We start from the raw sequence: 20,722 nt of genomic DNA, 5'->3' as shown, positions 1-20,722 counted from the left end.
GGAGATTTAACTGTGTTGGCAAGGTTTTATTTCTTACTATCTGTGGCTCACATACCACATTTGTTTTATTAATCTTTATGTCTTTTATGTGTTTCAAAATTTACATTAGTAATTTTTAAAATAATTTTAACAGCTTTTAAAGACTTTGTGGTTTGGGGTGCCTGTGTGGCTCAGTCAGTTAAGTGCCCAACTCTTGGATTCAGCTCAGGTCATGATCTCATAGTTTGTGACTTTGAGCCCGACGTCAGGCTCTCTGCTAACAGCACAGAGCCTGCTTGGGATCCTTTCCCTCTCTCTCTGCCCCTCCCCTGCTCACGTTCTTTCTCTCTCTCTCTCTCTCTCTCTCTCTCTCTCTCTCTCTCTCTCTCAAAACAAATAAAGTAAAAAAAAACATAAAACCTGTTAAAAATAAAAACAAAATAGACTTTGTGGTTTGAAGATTCAATGAGTCTAAGATTTCAAAAGTCAAGGGAGATAGTATATGTATTTTGAGGAGACGGAGAAGAGCAGACATGGCCTTCAATGCACCAGACCGGAGTTCAAATTCCAAGTCAGGAAGACCTAGCCCATGACCTGAGCCAGTGCCTTGACCTTTCTGAATTGTTTTTCTCCTTTGTAAAGGAAGGACAATAATACTAAACTTGCTAAGTTGTGAGAGTAAATAAGCATTTAGCACAGAGCCTGGTAACCATAGGAGATGCTCAAGAAATGAAACTGTTACTCAGATATTTACTAGTTAAGATATTTTCTGGATAATCAAGACAAATGAAATTATGTATCCATACAAACTTGAGCACAAATGTTCATAAAAGCCCTCAAGTGGAAATAACCCAAACCCAAAGTCACTAGATAAACAAATTGTGGTTCACCCATACAATGGATACTACTTGCAAAAAAAAGAATGAACTATTGATACATATACAATCTGGATGAATCTCAAAATAAGTATACTATATGAAAGAAGCCAGAACAAAAGAGTATATACTGTATGATTCCATTTAGATAAAGTTCTAGGAAATGCAAACTAACTTACAGTGATAGCAAAGAAATGAGTAGTTACCTAAGGATTGAGGGGGTGTACGGGTACCTGGGTGGCTCAGTAGGTTAAGCGTCCAACTTCAGCTCAGGTCATGATCTCGTGGTTTGTGAGTTGAAGCCCCACGTCGGGCTCTGTGCTGACAGCTCAGAGCCTGGAGCTCACTTCAGATTCCATCTGCCCCTCTCCTGCTCACACTGTGTCTCTCTCAAAAATAAATAAATATTTAAAAAAAATTTTTTAATGAAAAAAAAGGATTGAGGGGGTGTGGTGCAGGAAGGGACAAGAAGGAGGGATGACAAAGTGGCACAAAGAAACTTTGGGGGCACTATCTTGATTGCAGAGCTTTATTCATGATGTATGCACATGTCAAAGCTTACCAAATTGTACACTTTAAATACACAAAATTTATTATGTATCAATCATACCTCAATAAAGCTATTTTTAAATTTTTTTTTTCAACGTTTATTTATTTTTGGGACAGAGAGAGACAGAGCATGAACGGGGGAGGGGCAGAGAGGGAGGGAGACACAGAATCGGAAACAGGCTCCAGGCTCTGAGCCATCAGCCCAGAGCCTGACGCGGGGCTCGAGCTCACGGACCGCGAGATCGTGACCTGGCTGAAGTCGGACGCTTAACCGACTGCGCCACCCAGGCGCCCCTAAAGCTATTTTTAAAATAAGACTTTTGGGGGCACCTGGGTGGCTCAGTCAGTTAAGTGTCCGACTTCGGCTCAGGTCATGATCTCATCATTGGTGAGTTCGAGCCCTGCATCAGGCTCTGTGCTGACAGCTCAGAGCCTGGAACCTGCTTCAGATTCAGTGTCTCCCTCTCTCTCTGACCCTCCCCTGCTCATGCTCTGTCTCTCTCTCCTTGAAAAATAAATAAAAACATTTAAAAAAAATTTTTTAATAAAATAAGACTTTTTAAAAACATTCCTTTTTTTTAAGTTTATTTATTTATTTTGAGAGAGAGAGCAAGCAGGAGAGGGGTAGAGAGAGGGAGAGAGAATCCCAAGCAGGCTCCAAATAGGGCTCAAATTCACAAACCATGTGGTTTCTAAACTGAAACCAAGAGTAGGATGCTTAACTGACTGAGTCACCCAGGAGCCCCTTTTAAAAACATTTCTTTGGCACAAAAACAGACACACAGACCAATGGAATAGAATAGAAACCCCAGAACTAGACCCACAAACGTATGGCCAACTCATCTTTGACAAAGCAGGAAAGAACATCCAATGGAAAAAAGACAGCCTCTTTAACAAATGGTGCTGGGAGAACTGGACAGCAACATGCAGAAGGTTGAAACTAGACCACTTTCTCACACCATTTACAAAAATAAACTCAAAATGGATAAAGGACCTAAATGTGAGACAGGAAACCATCAAAACCTTAGAGGAGAAAGCAGGAAAAGATCTCTCTGACCTCAGCCGTAGCAATCTCTTATTCGACACATCCCCAAAGGCAAGGGAATTAAAAGCAAAAGTGAATTACTGGGACCTTATGAAGATAAAAAGCTTCTGCACAGCAAAGGAAACAACCAACAAAACTAAAAGGCAACCAACGGAATGGGAAAAGATATTTGCAAATGACATATCGGACAAAGGGCTAGTATCCAAAATCTATAAAGAGCTCACCAAACTCCACACCCGAAAAACAAATAACCCAGTGAAGAAATGGGCAGAAAACATGAATAGACACTTCTCTAAAGAAGACATCCAGATGGCCAACAGGCACATGAAAAGATGTTCAGCGTCGCTCCTTATCAGGGAAATACAAATCAAAACCACACTCAGGTATCACCTCACGCCAGTCAGAGTGGCCAAAATGAACAAATCAGGAGACTATAGATGCTGGAGAGGATGTGGAGAAACGGGAACCCTCTTGCACTGTTGGTGGGAATGCAAATTGGTGCAGCCGCTCTGGAAAGCAGTGTGGAGGTTCCTCAGAAAATTAAAAATAGACCTACCCTATGACCCAGCAATAGCACTGCTAGGAATTTATCCAAGGGATACAGGAGTACTGATGCATAGGGGCACTTGTACCCCAATGTTCATAGCAGCACTCTCAACAATAGCCAAATTATGGAAAGAGCCTAAATGTCCATCAACTGATGAATGGATAAAGAAATTGTGGTATATATACACAATGGAGTACTATGTGGCAATGAGAAAAAATGAAATATGGCCCTTTGTAGCAACGTGGATGGAACTGGAGAGTGTAATGCTAAGTGAAATAAGCCATACAGAGAAAGACAGATACCATATGGTTTCACTCTTATGTGGATCCTGAGAAACTTAACAGGAACCCATGGGGGAGGTGAAGGAAAAAAAAAAAAAAAAGAGGTTAGAGTGGGAGAGAGCCAAAGCATAAGAGACTGTTAAAAACTGAGAACAAACTGAGGGTTGATGGGGGGTGGGAGGGAGGGGAGGGTGGGTGATGGGTATTGAGGAGGGCACCTTTTGGGATGAGCACTGGGTGTTGTATGGAAACCAATTTGTCAATAAATTTCATTAAAAAAAAAATTAAAAAAAAAATAAAAATAAAAATAAAAACATTTCTTAAAACACAAGCGACAAAGAAAAATAGTGTGTTGTACTTCAAAAGTCACTATAAAGAAAGTAAAAAGTCAGCCCCCAAATAAGAGAAAATATTTACAAATTATATATCTGATAAGGGTCTAATGTCCAGATTATATAAAGAGGTATTAGAACTCAATAGTCAAAAGACAACCTAATTTCAAATGGGCAAAGGATTTAAGCACATCTTTCTCCAAAGATGTACAGATGGCCAATAAGCACATGAAAAGATGCTCCACATTATGAGTTATTAAGGAAATGCAAATCACAGCCACAATGAGGTGCCACCTCACACCCACTATGGTGGCTGTAACCGAAAAGACAGACAATAACGAGTGTTGACAAAGATGTGGAAAAAATGAAAATGCCATATTTCTGGTGGGAATGTAAAATAGTACAGCTGGGGCGCCTGGCTGGCTCAGCCACAGAGAATGGCCACTCTTGATCTCAAGGTCCTAAGTTTGAGCCCAACATTGGGGGGTAGAGTTTACTTTTTAAAAAATAAAATAAGGGGGGCGCCTGGGTGGCTCAGTCGGTTAAGCGGCCGACTTCAGCTCCGGTCACGATCTCGCGGTCCGTGAGTTCGAGCCCTGCGTCGGGCTCTGGGCTGATGGCTCGGAGCCTGGAGCCTGCTTCCCATTCTGTGTCTCCCTCTATCTCTGCCCCTGCCCCATTCATGCTCTGTCTCTCTCTGTCTCAAAAATAAATAAACGTTAAAAAAAAATTTTTTTTAAATAAAAAATAAAGTAAGGGGCACCTGGGTGGCTCAACTGGTTAAGAGTGACTCTTGGTTTCAGCGCAGGTCGTGATCTCATGGTTGTTAGATTCTCTCCTTCCCTCTCCCTCTGCCCCTCCCCACTTGCTCTCTCTCTCTCAAAATAAACTTTAAAAAATTAAAAAAAAAAAATTAAAACATGGTACCACTACTTTGAAAAACAATTTGACAACTCCTCAAAAAATTAAACAGGGTTACCATATGAGCCAGTAACTCTGCTCCTAGAGCTGGCACAAGAGAAATGAAAGCATACCCCCACACAAAAACCCGCACACAAATGTTCTTGGCACCATTGTTCTTCATACCCCTAAAGTGAAAACAACCCAAATGTCCATCACCTGATGAGTGAATAAAATGTGGCATATCCATACAATAGAATATTATTTAGCCATAAAGAGGAGGTAATATATCAACAGAACTGTTTTTTTTTTTTTTCAGAAACAATGAAGTACTGATTCATGCCACTAAATGTTTGAATTTGGAAAACATCATGCTAAATGAAATAAATCAGACACAAAAGGCTACATACTGTATGATCTATTTCTGTGAAATGTCTGGATTTCCATAGAGAGAGAAATCCATAGAGAGAGAAAGTAGATCAGTGGTCGCCGGGGGCTGGGTGGGGAGGGGAGGATAGAGAATGATTGCTAATGGGTAGGAGGTTTCCTTTTGGGTGATGAATATATTCTAGAATTAGATAGTGGTGATGGTTACACGACTTTGTGGATATATGGAAAACCACTGAGTTGTACAATTTTAAAAGCTTGAATACTGTGTTATGTGAATTATAGCTCAATTTAAAAAAAGATTTCTTGGTAATGATGGCTAGAACACACATATAGCTTCACTTCCTCTCTCAAATGACATTTTTTTAATTTAAACTATAAGGACAAGGAGGACAGAAGAGAAAGCAGCAGCAGAATTTTGGAAGCTGGAGAGCATATACACTAGAGGTAACTCCTGTAGCAGATCCAGAAAGCTAAATCCTAAACCTGCAGCTAGAAAAGCTGACAAGCCACCTATTTACATGGCAGATGTAAATCTGCTCAGGAACTGGGATATTAGGCAACTGGGTAGGAGTAACGGTGGGGCTAAGAAGAGGAGGATTGGTTGGAAGTCTGCTTACCAAACAGTTGGATACCCACTTCCTTTCCTGCCATAAGTTCCTCCTCCCTCTCTCAGGGAAGACTGGAAGTTTATCCTCTGGCACAGCATAGGACATGGGCTGGTACTAAAGCTAAGAGTCCCAGCCTTCTCCCCACTGCCGGTTCCCCAAATGCTAGAAGGCAGGCCTGTCCCTCCAGGCAGTACATGAGAAGATCCTTCTTTGGGGAACATGACCATCCCAGGAGAAATGACCTAAAAATTCTGACATTGGGGGTTCCTCAATGAAACGGATAATGCTATAGGGGAGCTCTCAGTGGATAAGCCCTACTCATGGATCACAGCTTCTACTTGGTTTTTTAGATAATCAAGGGTTATAGAATATCTGAAGAAAGCCTCTAACATAAAAGAGAATGAACAAAACAAATAACCAAACCCCCAAAAAGCACCACGGAGGAACAAAATGGCCATGATTAGCATTAGAGACATAAAATATGATACTATACCCATGAACAAGAATAGATGCCCTTAGAAGAAAAACACAGCTGAAAAAAAAAAAGAAGAAGAAAAACACAGCTATTGAAGATTAAAAGCACAAGGGCAGATATTAAACAATTGGTAGATGGAAGATAAAGGTTTTTTTTCGTTTCTCAGAAAGATAAATTTCCCACAAAGACAAAAAGAAAAACTGGAAAGAAAAGAAAAGAGAATTAAAGACCAGTTTGGGAAGCCCAACAGCCAAATATCAGAGTTCCAGAAATAGAGGACAGAGAAAATCAAGGGGAAGAAATCATCAGTGAAATAAGTCAGTACAATTTCCAGAATTCAAGGGCATAAATTTCCAAACTGAGAGGGCCCAGGGAAGACCAAGGAAAAAGCATGAAAATAGTCTCAAACCAAGGCACATTACGGTGAGGCTTCAGAAAAATAGAGACAAAGAAAAGATTCCGCAAATTCCAAATTTCCAAAAAGGAAAAAACAAAACATATACAAAACACCAGGAATCACAATGACTTTGGACTTCTTAACAGCAACCCTGCAAACCAGAAGATAATGGAGCAATGTCCTCAAAATTCTACGGGAAAGTTATTTCCACCCTGGCATCTTCTCTGAGCCAAATTATCAAATATGTGAGGGTGTCATGAAGATATTCTCAGACATTCAAGATCTCAAAATTTTTCCTTTCTCAGAAAGCTTCAGGAAGGTATGCTCCACCAAAATGAAGGCGTTCACTAAAAATACAAGGAGACCTGAGACACAGGAAACTGAAATTCCACTTGTGAGACAGAATAGGGATCCCCAAGAGGGTGGTGCACAGAAATTCTAGGAGTAAAACGAAAACATCTACATTGGATCAGGCCCAAAGGCTCTGAAAGACATCTCAATGTGACAAAATTGATACATATCTGATATGTCTGATAGATATATGATATGTACTGAGAGGCAATTTAGGTAGTTTTTGGAGAGTATAAAATTAAATTATGATAATTTCACTGAAAATTAAGTAAGTGAAGGAACATTCATACACTGTTGGTGGGACGCAAACTGGTGCAGCCACTCTGGAAAACACTACGGAGGTTCCTCAAAAAGTTAAAAATAGAAGTACCTCATGATCCGGTAATTGCACTACTGGATATTTACCCCCAAAATGCAAAAACACTAATTCAAAGGGATACAGCACCCCTATGTTTATTGCAGTATTATTTACAACAGCCAAATTATGGAAGCAGCCTAAGTGTCCATCAACAGATGAACCGATAAAGAAGATGTGGCACATATACACAATGGAATATTATTCAGTCATTAAAGAGAATGAAATCTTGCCATTTGCAACAACATGGATAGAAGCAGAGAGTAGAATCTTAAGCAAAATGTCAGAGAAAGACATATATCGTATGATTTCACTTATATGTGGAATTTAAGAAACAAGAAAACAAGGGAAAAGAAAAAAGAGAGAGAAAGACAAACCAAGAAACAGATTCTTAACTGTAGAGAACTGATGGTTACTGGAGGGGAGGTGGGTGGAGGGATGGGTAAAAAAGGTGATGGGGGAATTAAAGAACACGTTTATCATGATGAGCCCTGAGTAATGTACACCTGAAACTAATATAACACTGTATGTTAACTGTGCTGGAATTAAAATTAAAAACTTAACTTAAAAAAACAACAAAAAAGAAGGGCTGTTGGGTGGCTCAGTCCATTGAGCAACCCACTCTTGATTTCAGCTCAGGTAATGATTCCAGGGTTGTGGAAGCAAGCCCTAAGTCGAGCTCATGCTGAATGTGGAGACTGCTTAAGATTCTCTCTCCCTCTGCCCCTCCCTGACTCCTGCTCTCTCTCTCTCTCTCCCTCTCTCTCTCAAAAAAAAAAAAATAATAATAATAATAAAATTTAAATAAAAAAATTTAAAAAGGGGTGCCTTGGTGATTCAGTCAGTTGAGTAACCAACTTTTGGTTTCAGCTCAAGTCATGATCTCAAGGTTCATGGGTTTGAACCCCACATGGGTCTCCGTGCTGATGGTCCGGAGCCTGCTTGGGATTTTCTCTCTCTCCCTCTCTCTCTCTGTGCCTCCCCTGCTCATATGCACATTCTCTCTCTCACACAAAATAAATAAATAACCTTAAAAATTTTTTGAATAAAAAATAAAAGAAAACAGGGGCACCTGAGTGGCTCAGTCAGTTAAGCAGCCGACTCTTGATTTCAGCTCAGATCATGATCTCGTGGTCATGGGATTGGGCCCCAAGTCAAGCTCCATACTAGATGTGGAGCCTGCTTAAGATTCTCTCTCCCTTTTTGGGATGAGCACTGGGTGTTGTATGGAAACCAATTTGTCAATAAATTTCATATACATAAAAAAAAAAAAAAAAAAGATTCTCTCTCCCTGTCTCTCTACCCGTCCCCTGCTCACATGCTCTCGAAAGAAAGAAAGAAAGAAAGAAAGAAAGAAAGAAAGAAAGAAAGAAAGAAAGAAAATTAAGCAAATGAAAAACCAAGACAACTATTAAGTCTTGGGAAAACAGAAGTTATATATGAAATCAATAATAATCCTAGTATACTATGTAACTCAACTTGAATGTCATACACATTGTCATAATATGGTAAACATTGAATGCTGATCATAAATAACCAAACATATAATAGAGGTATAAGGGAGGAGGAAAGGACAAGAAAGAGTAACATAGAAGCACAGAAGAGGAAAGAGGGCTAAATCCTCATCTTCCACTGTGAAAAACCAACCAGATAATGTTTAAAATTGAAAAATCAGGAAGTAAAATCAGAAGTTATTTAGAGATACAGAGATAGATACCAAAAGAATCAGCTAAAAAAGTTTAAGTGGTATAAAGAGGAAGATGAGGAAATGCTATTTTTCACAGTAAGCCTTACAGAAGTATTTGATTCTTTGAATATGTAAATTTTTGTAACTTTGATACAAAGGAAAACTAAATTTAAAAATAATGAAAAAAGGGGCACCTGGGTGGCTCAGCCGGTTGAAGCCTCCGACTTCAGCTCAGGTCATGATCTCGCGGTTTGTGGGTTTGAGCCCCATGTCGGGCTCTGTGCTGACAGCTCCGAGCCTGGAGCCTCCTTCAGTTCTGTGTCTCCCTCTCTCTCTGCCCCTCCCCTGCTTGCACCCTGTCTCTCTTTCTCTCAAAAATAAATAAACATTAAAAAAAAATTTTTTTTAAATAATGAAAAAATACATCAAAGTCAATTGATTGTAAGCTGACTGTGAAAACAAAATGGCAGGCCCAAACCTTTTCCTTGTGAAGCAACTTTAGGCTAAGGCCAAAAATGACCCCAAAAGTCAACCTGCTCTTGCGTGCAGGAGACTGGAGACTAATTCCAGCCAGGAGGGTGGACCCCAAGACTGAGTTTCTCCAGGGTGGGTGGGAGAGGGCTCTAGGCCCCACTGCCTACTGAAGGAGCCCTATGCCACCCCTCTCCCTGCATTGGGAAGGAGACAAAGTGGTGAGGAGCAGGAAGACTTGGTATCTAACACATCCTTAAGGTTAAGGCAGGATTCAACGACCCTGTTGTTCAGATGGGGAAAGTCTGGCTCAGAAAGGGGAAAGGAACTGGCCCAAGGCCATACAGCGAGGTCACAAAACGCTGGGTCTGGCCCCTGCAGTTAAACAAAAGAGCCAAGAGCCAGTCTGCGGCAGACTTCCTGTATTCACGTCCAAGTTCTAGTGGTTGGATCACAGGGCAGAGAAAATGAAAATACAAGGTAGGTGTGTTGGAGACATCAAGAGAAACCAAGGAAATGTTCAAAGACTACTAGGATTTGTCAGAAGGATCCAGGATCCAAATGGAATGGGCAGCTGTCAGTGAAACATGGGACCTTTCTAGAATCAATTAGAATAATTTACCTGCCCTTTAGAAGAAACTATAGTTCAATCCCAGGTGATAAAGAAAAATTCTTCTTAAAAAAATTTTTTTTTTAATCTTTATTTTTGAGAGACAGAGACAGAGTGTGAACGGGGAGGGGCAGAGAGAGAGGGAGACGCAGAATCTGAAGCAGGCACCAGGCTCTGAGCTCTCAGCACAGAGTCCAGTGCGGGTCTCAAACTCACGAAACGCAAGTTCATGACCTGAGCCGAAGTCAGATGCTTAACAGACTGAGCCACATAATGCTCCCAATATTCTTCTTTTTTTTCAAATGTTTATTTATTTTGAGAGAGAGAGACAGAGTGTGTGAGCCAGGGAGGAGCAGAGAAAGAAGGAGACAGAGGATCAGAAGTGAGCTCTGTGCTGACAGCAGAGAACCCAACGCAGGCTGGAACTCACAGAACGTTGAGATCATGACCTGAGCTGAAGTTGGACGTTCAACCAACTGAGCCACCCAGGCGCCTCAAAGAAAAATTCTTCTTTACAGAAGAATACAAGAAAACCAACATAAAAGAAAAGATAGAATTGGAAAATCACCTTTTAATAACCCCCAGTGCAATAGCTGGTTCAGGTAAGGGCCACCAATGGATGCCAAAGCCATGAGATGAAAGGTTGGAGAAGGAAAGGATATCATGCACTGAAGCAGCATCCCAAAGGTCCTCACTGGTTGCAAAGAGGGAAAGGCACTTTACGAGGGTGTAATCCTGCTATCAGCACCAAGTGATCAAACTTAGCATCACCAATCGTGGGACAGCCTGACAACAGGTTTCCTAATGGGATATAACACTGAGTATCAACTGGGAAATATCTTTGCTAAAACATCATTAACCTGGATCTACCTTTTTTTAAAATAAGTTTATTTATCTAAGAGAGAGAGAACTGGGGAGGTGCCGAGAGGTGGGGGGGAGAGAATCCCAGGCAGGCCCCATGCTATCAGCATGGAGTCTGACGCAGGGCTCAAACCCACAAACCGTGAGATCAAGACTTGAGCCGAAACCAATCGCTGGATGCCTAACCAACTGAGCCACTCAGGCATTCCAACCTGAATCTCCCTTTAGACCTAAGTTTCAGTTTACAGTAATTAGAAGAATAGAAGAACAAGTGAAATGACACCAGAAGGAAAGAGACAAATCCAAGGACAGTCCACAAGACAATGACTGTTACCATCAAAGAGTCAATGCCATGAGAAAGTGTGTGTGTGGAGAGGGTTCTATGTTTTAAAAGATTTAAGAAATAAAAAAGAAAAAGAAATGTAGGGACACCTAGCTGGCTCAATCAAGGGAGCATGTAACTCTTGACCTCAGGGTTGTGAGTTCAAACCCCATGTTGGGTGTAGAGATTACTTAAAAATAAAATCTTTAGGGGCGCCTGGGTGGCTCAGTCGGTTAAGCATCTGACTTCAGCTCAGGTCACGATCTCACAGTCTGTGAGTTTGAGCCCCACGTCAGGCTCTGTGCTGACAGCTCAGAGCCTGGAGCCTGTTTCAGACTCTGTGTCTCCCTCTCTCTCTACCCCTCCCCCACTCTCATTCTGTCTCTTAAAAATAAGTAAACATTAAAAATCAAAATCTTTAAAAAAATAAAAGATTTACAAAATTTAATAACCACGTGCAATTTATAAATCTTGACAAGATTCTGGTTTGGAAAAAAAAAGCTATAAAAGATATTTTTGAGAGGCCGAGGAAATGTGAATCTGGATTGAATATTAGAGGATATTTAGAAACTGTTACTGCTTGTCTTAGCAATAAGTGTGAAAGTGGAATTTTTGGCTGTTAAGTGATTATGTTTTTAGGAGCTGAAGACTGAATGAAGTACTTGGAGGTGACATGACTTGATGTTTGCAACTTATTTTCAAATGGTTCAGAAAAAAAGATTACAGATAGATAATAGGTAAAATTAACAATGGTTGATCATAGATGGTGGGTATAGGAATGACAAACTTTTCTGTATGTTTAAAATTTTGCATAATAAATGGTTGGCGGAATGGTTTTCAAAGCCTACACAGGAACCGTGTTGGGTACTAAGAAGACACTATGTTGCCAACACTGTTACCTTGACACTTGTGGGGGCAGCGGGCTCTTTTACAGCACAGGCACATGTGCATCGTAATCTTTATTGGACTTTCTCAATAACTATTCAAAAGGTTTTTTGGGGTTTTTTTATAGGAAAAAATTCCAGCTCTGCCACTTACTAGATGGGTGATTAAGCCAATTACTTAACTCCCTTTTGCCTCGGTTTCCTCAAATGGGCATGCTAATAGAACCTATCTTATTGGGTTGCTGGGAGAATTGAAGGAGTCAACACACACATGCCTGCCATAGAGACTAAGTGTGCAGAATTTAGGTAGTTCGGTGATATGATTTCCCTGCAAACTTGCCACGTCTGAATTAGGGACCCTGCCTGTGTACAGAGATTTGGAGCCACTCAAGGAAAGGGAGCAGCAGGTATGTTTGTCTGAGCATGTGTATCCTCCCACCAGGGAACTTCCTGGGAGTCTCGAGGTGTACCCTTCAAGCTAGTCAGTTGAAATGCCTGCTCTCCCTTGGTGCGGACACTCTAGGCTCCAGAGGTGTGAGTTCCTGCCAGTTCATTTGGGTGAGCCAGGAGGTGGACTCTCTCAGGACCTCAGGCCCATCCTGTTCTCCTCCTCAGTCCCCAAGTCTCTGAGAGGGCGGAGCCGCCCCAGGTAGCAGGCCGGCAGTGCGTATCCAGCCCTGCCCACCACCCCGCATGGCCTGGCCATTCTTTTGGTGGGAGGTCTCCAAGGACTCTGGTACACTTGGGCTGTGAACACAGAGCCAGGAAAGGGGCCCTTTGTGGGGAAGGAACAGGTCTGGGCTCCAGTCCCACATCTGCTATACCTGCCCCAGGCAATTTACTTACTTCACTTCTTCCATTCACTCATTCAACACTTATTTATTGCACATCTTCTTGGTGCCAGGCACCGTCTTGGGTACTTGGGCTACATCAATGAACAAAGCAGACAACCATCTCTGCCCTTATGGAATTTACATTCTAGTGGGAGATAAGCAAGTAAACTATACTGTTTGTTAGAGATGAGCAAGCTGGGCAAAAGGGAAGGTATTGCTGGGGCAGGTGGATAGGGGTAGGGTGCAGTACTTTATAGGGTGTTGGAATGCACCTCACTGGCAAGGCCAGATTTGAGCATAGGCTTGAAGGTGAGGTTGTCTACTACGCCCACGTCTGGGGGAAGAGTGTCCTCGGCAAAAGAAAGCCAGAGAAAAGGTCCCATGGTGGGGATGTGCTTGGCATGGTTGAGGAATGGCAAGGAGGCTAGTGTGGCTGGAGTGGAGCCTCTGAGATGGAGAGCAAGTGCACGAGGTCAGTGATGTCTGGTGCCAGGCCCTCTTCATGGTCTGGTGTGGCCATCTTCATGACTTTGACTTTTACTCTGAGTGAAATCAGGAGCCATGGGAAGCCTTTGAACAGAGGAATGCTGTTATGATTGTGTATGGCTTTTTTTTTTTTAAAGAATGCTTTGTTTTAATGTTTATTTTTGAGAGAGAGAAAGAGAAAGAGGGAGGGAGGGAGGAAAGGAGGGAAGGAGGGAGAAGGCAAACAGAGACACAGAATCCGAAGTAGACCCCAGGCTCTGAGCTGTCAGCATAGAGCCCAACATGGGGTGTGAACCCATGAACCATGAGATTATGGCCTGAGCCAAAGCCGGATGTTTAATCAACCCAGCCACCCAGGTGCCCCTCTGATTGTGTTTTAAAAGGGTGGCTTGGGCTGCTGCTTTGAGAATCTCATTGGACTGCTGTGAAGGTCTAAGGAGAGCCTGGATGGAAAACACTCTGTAACAAAAAGCCCTGAATACAGTACAATGCTCTAGGGAAAAGAGACTAGCTGTTCTGCTTCTTCCCATCTTATCCAAGAGACAATCGAGTAAGGAAGGGATTTGACTTGCCCAAGGTCAGATGCTCTACAACCAATTTAGCATCTGGAACTCCCGGACTCTTCTCCCAGGTGCCATCTGGCAGGTAGGTAAATAGCTTTTGGACTTGTGGTCTCAGTGAGTGCATCTGAACAGGACCGACTGAGTGGTTCTCCCCCATGATTCGTTCATTCAGCAAATATGTATTAAGCACAAGTTCTCCACCCGGCATTAGGATATAGGGGCAATCGAAGACACCTGGTGAGGGCTGAGCCCCAGTCTTTGATGGAGCAGGAGTCAGATATCAGTCAGAGGTCAGAGACCAGGCCACCCGTGGCTGGGGGTAAGCTTAGGGGTCGGGGGTCAGTCCATGGCTGGAATCAGCATGAGGCTGGAGGCAGAGAGACCAGTCAGGAGGCTGTGGTAAAAAGCCAAGCCGGAGAGGCAAGGCCTGGTGGAGACTGTGGCTGGGAGCATGAGGAAAGGGAACGAAGAGTAAAAACGTCAGGAGGAAAGTCCACAGGACTTGGGGGAGACTGGATATGAAGAAAGGGGTGGGACCAAGATGCTGCTGAGCATTCCTACTTGGGTGACAGAGATGATGTCATTCACAGAAACAGGAAGTCCTTGGCACATCTGAGGAACAGAAAGAAACGCCATACGTCTGAGCATGGTGAGCAAGGGGGGTTGCGGTTTCAAATGTTGTTGCCGAGACGGGCAGGGGCCAGATCATACAGACTTGGGTCTTAGTGGGTAGTATTCCAAAACAATGGGAAGCTAGCAGAGGGTGTCAGGCAGTGAGGGACTGTGCTTGGTTGATGTTTTAAAATCATGTGTGGCATACAGATTTAAGGGGGGCAGGAGTGGGAGCCTGGAGACCAGTTAGGATGAAGTAGCTTAGGCGAGAGATGGTGTTTTCCGGTGGTGGTGGAGACAGGGAGAAGTGGATGGATTCCATAGCTGTTTTGAAGGGAGAGATGTCAGGTGTGGGCATGAGATCAAAGGCAGTGCCTGGGTTTGGGGTGTACAATGGATGGTGCCATTCATCAAGATGGGGAAGATGGGAGAGCACATTCTGGGATAGGCAGACTCCAGAGTTCGGCTCTGGCTATATTCTGTGTGACATCCACATGTAGACATCAGGTAGATGGTTGAAGGTACCAGACTGACACTTAAAAAAAAAAAAGAGTGAACACGGACATTTGTAAATGGTTAACTCGCAGATGGTATTTAAAGCCATGGGACTAGGGCTGAGCCCTGGGGACCCTCAACATTTAGAGACTGGATGGAGGAGCAGCCCTGACCAGTGCGGAGTAGTCGTCAGGGAGGAGAAGGAAAACCAGGAGAGGGTGCACTCATAGACCCCAATAAGGGAGTGGGGGGGGGGGGGGTTTACTGCGCCCGATGCTGCTCAGAGAACCAGGCGGAGAAGAAGCGCCATGGGCTCGACCACGTGGGGGCCACAGGAGATGGAGACAAGAGCAGGTCGGCAAATTGGGTCAGGAGGTGAATGGGAGGGGAGGAAGTGATACCAGCATGAAAGTGGGGGGGCAGGGAGTTGGGGGCCAGCAGCTGGAAGAGGACTCAGGTCACGGCTCTCGAGCATGTTTTGTGGATGGGAAAGATGAGAGAAGGGGGCAGGGGCTTAATGGTGCTGAGGAGGAGGGGCCTGCCCAGCTCCTGCGCGGGGCGTCCTGAGGTGCTTCTGCACAAGCTGCCCCTCCAAGAAAGGCTGCTCTGCCATCCAGCCTCCTCCGAAGCGCCTCCCCTCCATGGCCTTTCTTCTTCTCCTCCTCACCACCCGGACCTCCTGCCTCAGCACGGCAGCTCATTCCCCCAGTGCTGCCACCACCAGCACCATCCACTGGATTTGAGTGAAACTTCCGGAAGTATACCAAGGCCTTTGTTCCTGGCTTTCATTCCCTCCTAGGGTCTCACCTCTTTGAGTGCAACCTATTCCCACATGGTTGCTCATTGTATTGTCACAACAGCCCTGCGAGCCTCAGGGGGATTTAGGAGATGTACAAGTACAGCTAAGTGCGCGGCTAGTAAGTGGCGAAGCTGGGACTTGAACACACGTCTAGGCTGTCTGCAGAGCCCATTCTAACTACCGTCCCATGCTGCCTCCACAGACCTCTCACGCCCTTTGGCCAGTCTTGGTGAAGGCGACGCCTCCTGTACTCCTGTTCCCATGAGATGGGTTTGAAAGGCAGACGGGATTCTTTCCCCATCTGTGTTTCAGGGGGGCAATTTCTACAATTACTCTCCAGACAAGCTAAGTACCAGTTCACCAGGCTTCTGTCCTGCCCAGGAATGACCCTTTCTGAACATTTCCTCACATCCCTGAGAATCTGTTTGCATGCCTTCAGAGACAGCGTATTACTACATCCACAAGCAGCCTGTTCTAGGCAGGAGGATAGCAGAGCAATGCAAAACGGACTCCGACCCCAGATGCTTTGGCTGAATCTCAACTAGTATCCTGTGCCTCAGTTTCCTCATCTGCAAAATGGTAATGATAGAAGTGCCTACTTCCTAGTGTGATTACGAGGATTAATCAGATGCTACATTTAAATGGCCTGGGAAATGCATCGTTAATTTCACTTATGAGCACCATCATCATGTTTCCTGAGGGCAAGCTACAACTCACTTTACTGCAACCTCCACTCGTCAGGCCCTTGGAATTCTACCCTCTTCATTCACCTGCAGTTTAATCCTGTTGTTCTGCAGTCCTCAATTTTTATTTTCTCCTTATGCCAGGTTTGGTTTTTTGGGTGTTTTTTTTTCGTAAGCTCGGTTATTTATCACGCAAACGTGATTTTCCTAAGATCATGATTTCTCCTTGACAGAGTCACTGGTTGTTTGCCAGGCAAGCGCAACAGTACCAAGCACATAACTAGGCTTGGAGAATGACAGCTTAAGGCCTCACCTCCTACCCTCACAAGCCCACTTGTCGGCTCCCAGGCTTTTGCGCTCCCTGGATTTGGAACCCTGTGAGCGGGCCCACGTGACTGCATATCTACCATCGGGGCAAGATTATGTCATGACAGAGAGCCCAGATTCTGGAGACAGAGCCAAGTTCAAATCCAGACTCTTCTGCTTACTTGCAACATGTCATCTTGGCCAAGACACTCAGTGTTCCTGAGCCTCAGTTTCTTCATCTGCAAAAATGAGATGATACTACCCTTGTTTACTTTATCAGGTGCTATGAGGATTAAGATAATGTATATAAAACGCTCAGCACAGTTCTTACCTCAATAAACATTTGCCATGAATGTTCTAGGGCTATGCCATCTAATAGAGCAGTCACTAGCTCTCTATATGTGGCAGTTGAAGCCTTAAACGTGGCTAGTCTGAACTGAGATGTGCTGTTAAGCACAGAATACACACTGGATTTCAAAGACTTAGTATAAGAAAAGAATGTAAAATCCTTTGATAACTTTTTATATTGCTTATATGTTGAAATGAAAACATTTTGGATATATTGTATTAATAAAATATATTATAATTAATGTTATTTTTTCTATTAATAGGTCTTCTAGAAAATTTGGAATTACATGTGGTTCAGTTTTGTCGCTTACATTATATTTTTGGACAGTACTACGATGGTGGGGCTTCTGTCGTTTCAGGTGGGCGATGGTGGGGGTGGTTGTATTTTTTTTTGTTTTCCAGTGTGGCAGGGGGGAACAGTATAAGTGGTTTTGAGGTATTCGAATTTTAGTGGCTGTATCTGTCTCTTATATATGGTATTTGAGCTGCAAAGGCTCTTTGGAGATTAAGTAGGCCAATCTTCTCTCTCTAAAGATGGGGGAACTGAGGCCTACCCAGAGGCCCATGGGATATGCCTAGGGCCAGAGAATTAATGATAGCAGAACTCAAATCAGAACCCAGATACCTTCCCCATCCCAGCAAGCGGCTTCAGGTCAGAATAATGCTGCCACCTGGTGGTCACCCATAGATGAGCGTCACAAGCCAGGGCGGCAGCTAGGCTCCCTCAGGAGCAGGACTCAGCTGCCATCTACTTCCCTGTCCTCTGCAGAAGCTAGAACAGGAAGGACCCTCCTCCAACCTCCTTCCAGTCTGACTGCACAGAGCCCCAGCTTGCCAGGGGTATGAAAGCGTAGTGATGAAGGGCACTATCTGTGATTACAGACAAGTGAAGGATTAAATCCCAACTCTACTCCTCCTAGCTATGAGGCCCTGCAAAAGCCACTTATCTCTGATCCTTGGTTTCCCCATATGTAAAATGTGGGTAATAATAGAGCTTACCTCAAAGTTATTAAATTTGAGTCAACAAATATCTACAAAGCACCACCACTTATGCACTGCTCCTGGTACTGGGATATAGCAGTGAACCTAAAAAGACAAGCCCATGGTTCTCAGTGTGCCCTTTAGACCACTGAGAGCAGCAGCACCTGAAAACTTGTTAGAAATGCAAATCTTCAGGCCTCCATCCCAGACCTACTGATTCTGAATCTGACACATACTCAAGGTTGAGAACCACTAGACTTGGACACGTAGATTATATATCAGGTGGGGTTAAGTGATATGAATATGGCAAATAAATGGCTAAATATCTTGAGAATAATGGCCGGGGGCGGGGGTTAGGTGGGGAACACTAATTGATCTGTGAGGGTCAGGGAGAGCCTACCTGATAAGGTGACAAGTTCCAGCAGACATCTGAAAGCAATTATCTAGAGGAAAGGTTAGAAGGATATGCCGTTTCCCCTTCAAAACACATCCTATATTTATAATAAGTCCTGGGGATAGAAGACAGGTGACTATAGTTAATTATTAAAAAAAAAAAAAAAAGACTTCCTGCAAACTGCATACATTCTACTTATATCCTATTGGCCACAACTTAGTCAGATGGACCACACCTAACCACCTGAGGAGTCTTTATTCTGATAAACCATATATCCAGCTAAAAACTGAGAGTCCTATTTACAATAGAAAATGAAGAAAAAGCATTTTGGTGAACAATGGTTTCTGCCATACTAAGAGATTCTGATGTAACCAGCCTTTGGGAGTCTGGTTTATAGTTGTATGCCTCCAATGATGGGGGATCCCTATCTCATGAAAATTTTATCCCCTCTTTGAGCAGCTTTTAGAAAACTCTTTGATAACTCAAGTCTACCTCTCTGTAATTCCTACCACCGTGGGACTACACGGAACAAGACTGCTTGCTCCCTCTTCCCCAAGGGAGAATTTAACTATTTTAAGTCCCCTATACATCTTCTCTTTGAACCACCTAAGGTCAATGGCTTCCCCCCTTGGGAAGGGTTTTCCTGATCCGGCATTAAGAGATTAAAAATGACCTTGACAGTAACCTCATGGATGACAGGGAGCCACATCATCACCCAGGTCCGTGAAGATGAAGTGGAAGTCTAGTGCTCTACCTCAAGCAGAATGTGAAGGAAGCCAAGCAGGAATTGGAGTTCCAGTCTCATTGGACCTTTGTATTTCTTCAGGTTTATTTTGTAGTTCAGAAATTCTTCCTTCTGTTGGCTCTAATCTGCCATTGAACCCATCCACTGAGTATTTAATTTCAATAACTGTATGTATTTTTCTTTGGTTCCTTTTCGAAGACATCTGATTATATCATGCCTACTTTTTTATTCCATTATTTAAGCATTTCATATGTAGTTATTTTTTTTAATATATTTTAATGTTTGTTTATTTTTGAGAGAGACAGAGACAGAATGTGAGTGGGTTAGGGGCAGAAAGAGAGGGAGACACAGAATCAGAAACAGGCTCCAGGCTGTCGACACAGAGCCCAATACAGGGCTCGAAGTCACAAGGCTTGAGATCATGACCTGAGCCAAAGTCGGATGCTCAACCGACTGAGCCACCCAAGCGCCCCTGTAGTTATTTTTTTATTTCAGAGAGAGAGTGTGAGCTGGGGAGAGGGGCAGAGGGAGATAATCTTAAACAGACTCCACAATCAGTGCAGAGCCTGATGGGAGGATCAATCCCACCACCCAGGATTATGACCTGAGCCGATATCAAGAGTCGGAATGCACACAACCAACTGAACCAACCACCCAAGTGCCCTGTTAGGTAGTTTTACATTTTGATAATTTTAATATGAACTCTTTGGGGGTATATAAATCTTTTGTTTCTGTTTGGGGTGCTTATTTTCATGTGTTGGTATCTTTTTTGGGAGTGGAGGGAGCAGGAGTCATATTTGGTTGAACCTAATCTGCGAGAAACCACTGGGCTTCAATTGTGCTTCTGTCCAGAGGAGCTTTTGCTTTTTATCAAGAGCCCTGACACAGTCCTACTTAGGACTTATTAGCCCAGAAATCTGAGGATTTCTGGCTTACTGTGAAGGTCAAGCTCAAATCCCTCACCGTGGGGCCGAGGATAGGGAGAGGGGCAGAGCCTAAATTTAACTTCCTGGCACTGACTTGGTATTTGCCTTAAGAGCTACCCCAACTTTCTTTGCTGACAGCTATTCCCCAATCCATTTCAACTTGATGAACTTTTCTTTTGTTTCTTGAATGCCCCTGGGGATTTCTTTTTTAAAATTTTTAAAAATTATTTTAAGTAGGTTCCACACCCGGTGTGGAGCCCAACGCAGGGCTTGAGCTCATGACCCTGAGATCCAAGTCGAGCTGACATGGAGAGTTGGCCACTTAACCCACTGAGCCACCCAGGTGCTCCTCCTTTATTTCTTTGAAGTCCAGGAATGCATGTTTGTTTTAATTTATCAAGGATCTAGAAATAGAAATGCTTTTTTTAAACTATCTAGTTTGCAGAATCTATGTAGTCTACAGTAGGGGAAAGCCCATTCACATATTCAGTGATTCATTCGACAAGCCATTATGGAGCCCATACTTATCCAAAAGCTGGGGCTGAGGGCTGGGTGGGAGGAACTGGACAAGACCCACTTTACCTTCTCAGAGCTCACACATTAGTGGGGAAAATAGGCTAGAATGCAGGGGG

This window comes from Lynx canadensis, chromosome A1, assembly GCF_007474595.2.
Source record: "Lynx canadensis isolate LIC74 chromosome A1, mLynCan4.pri.v2, whole genome shotgun sequence".
Classification (NCBI taxonomy): domain Eukaryota; kingdom Metazoa; phylum Chordata; class Mammalia; order Carnivora; family Felidae; genus Lynx; species Lynx canadensis.
The sequence above is the reverse complement of the archived record's forward strand: the minus strand, read 5'-3'. Positions refer to the sequence as shown.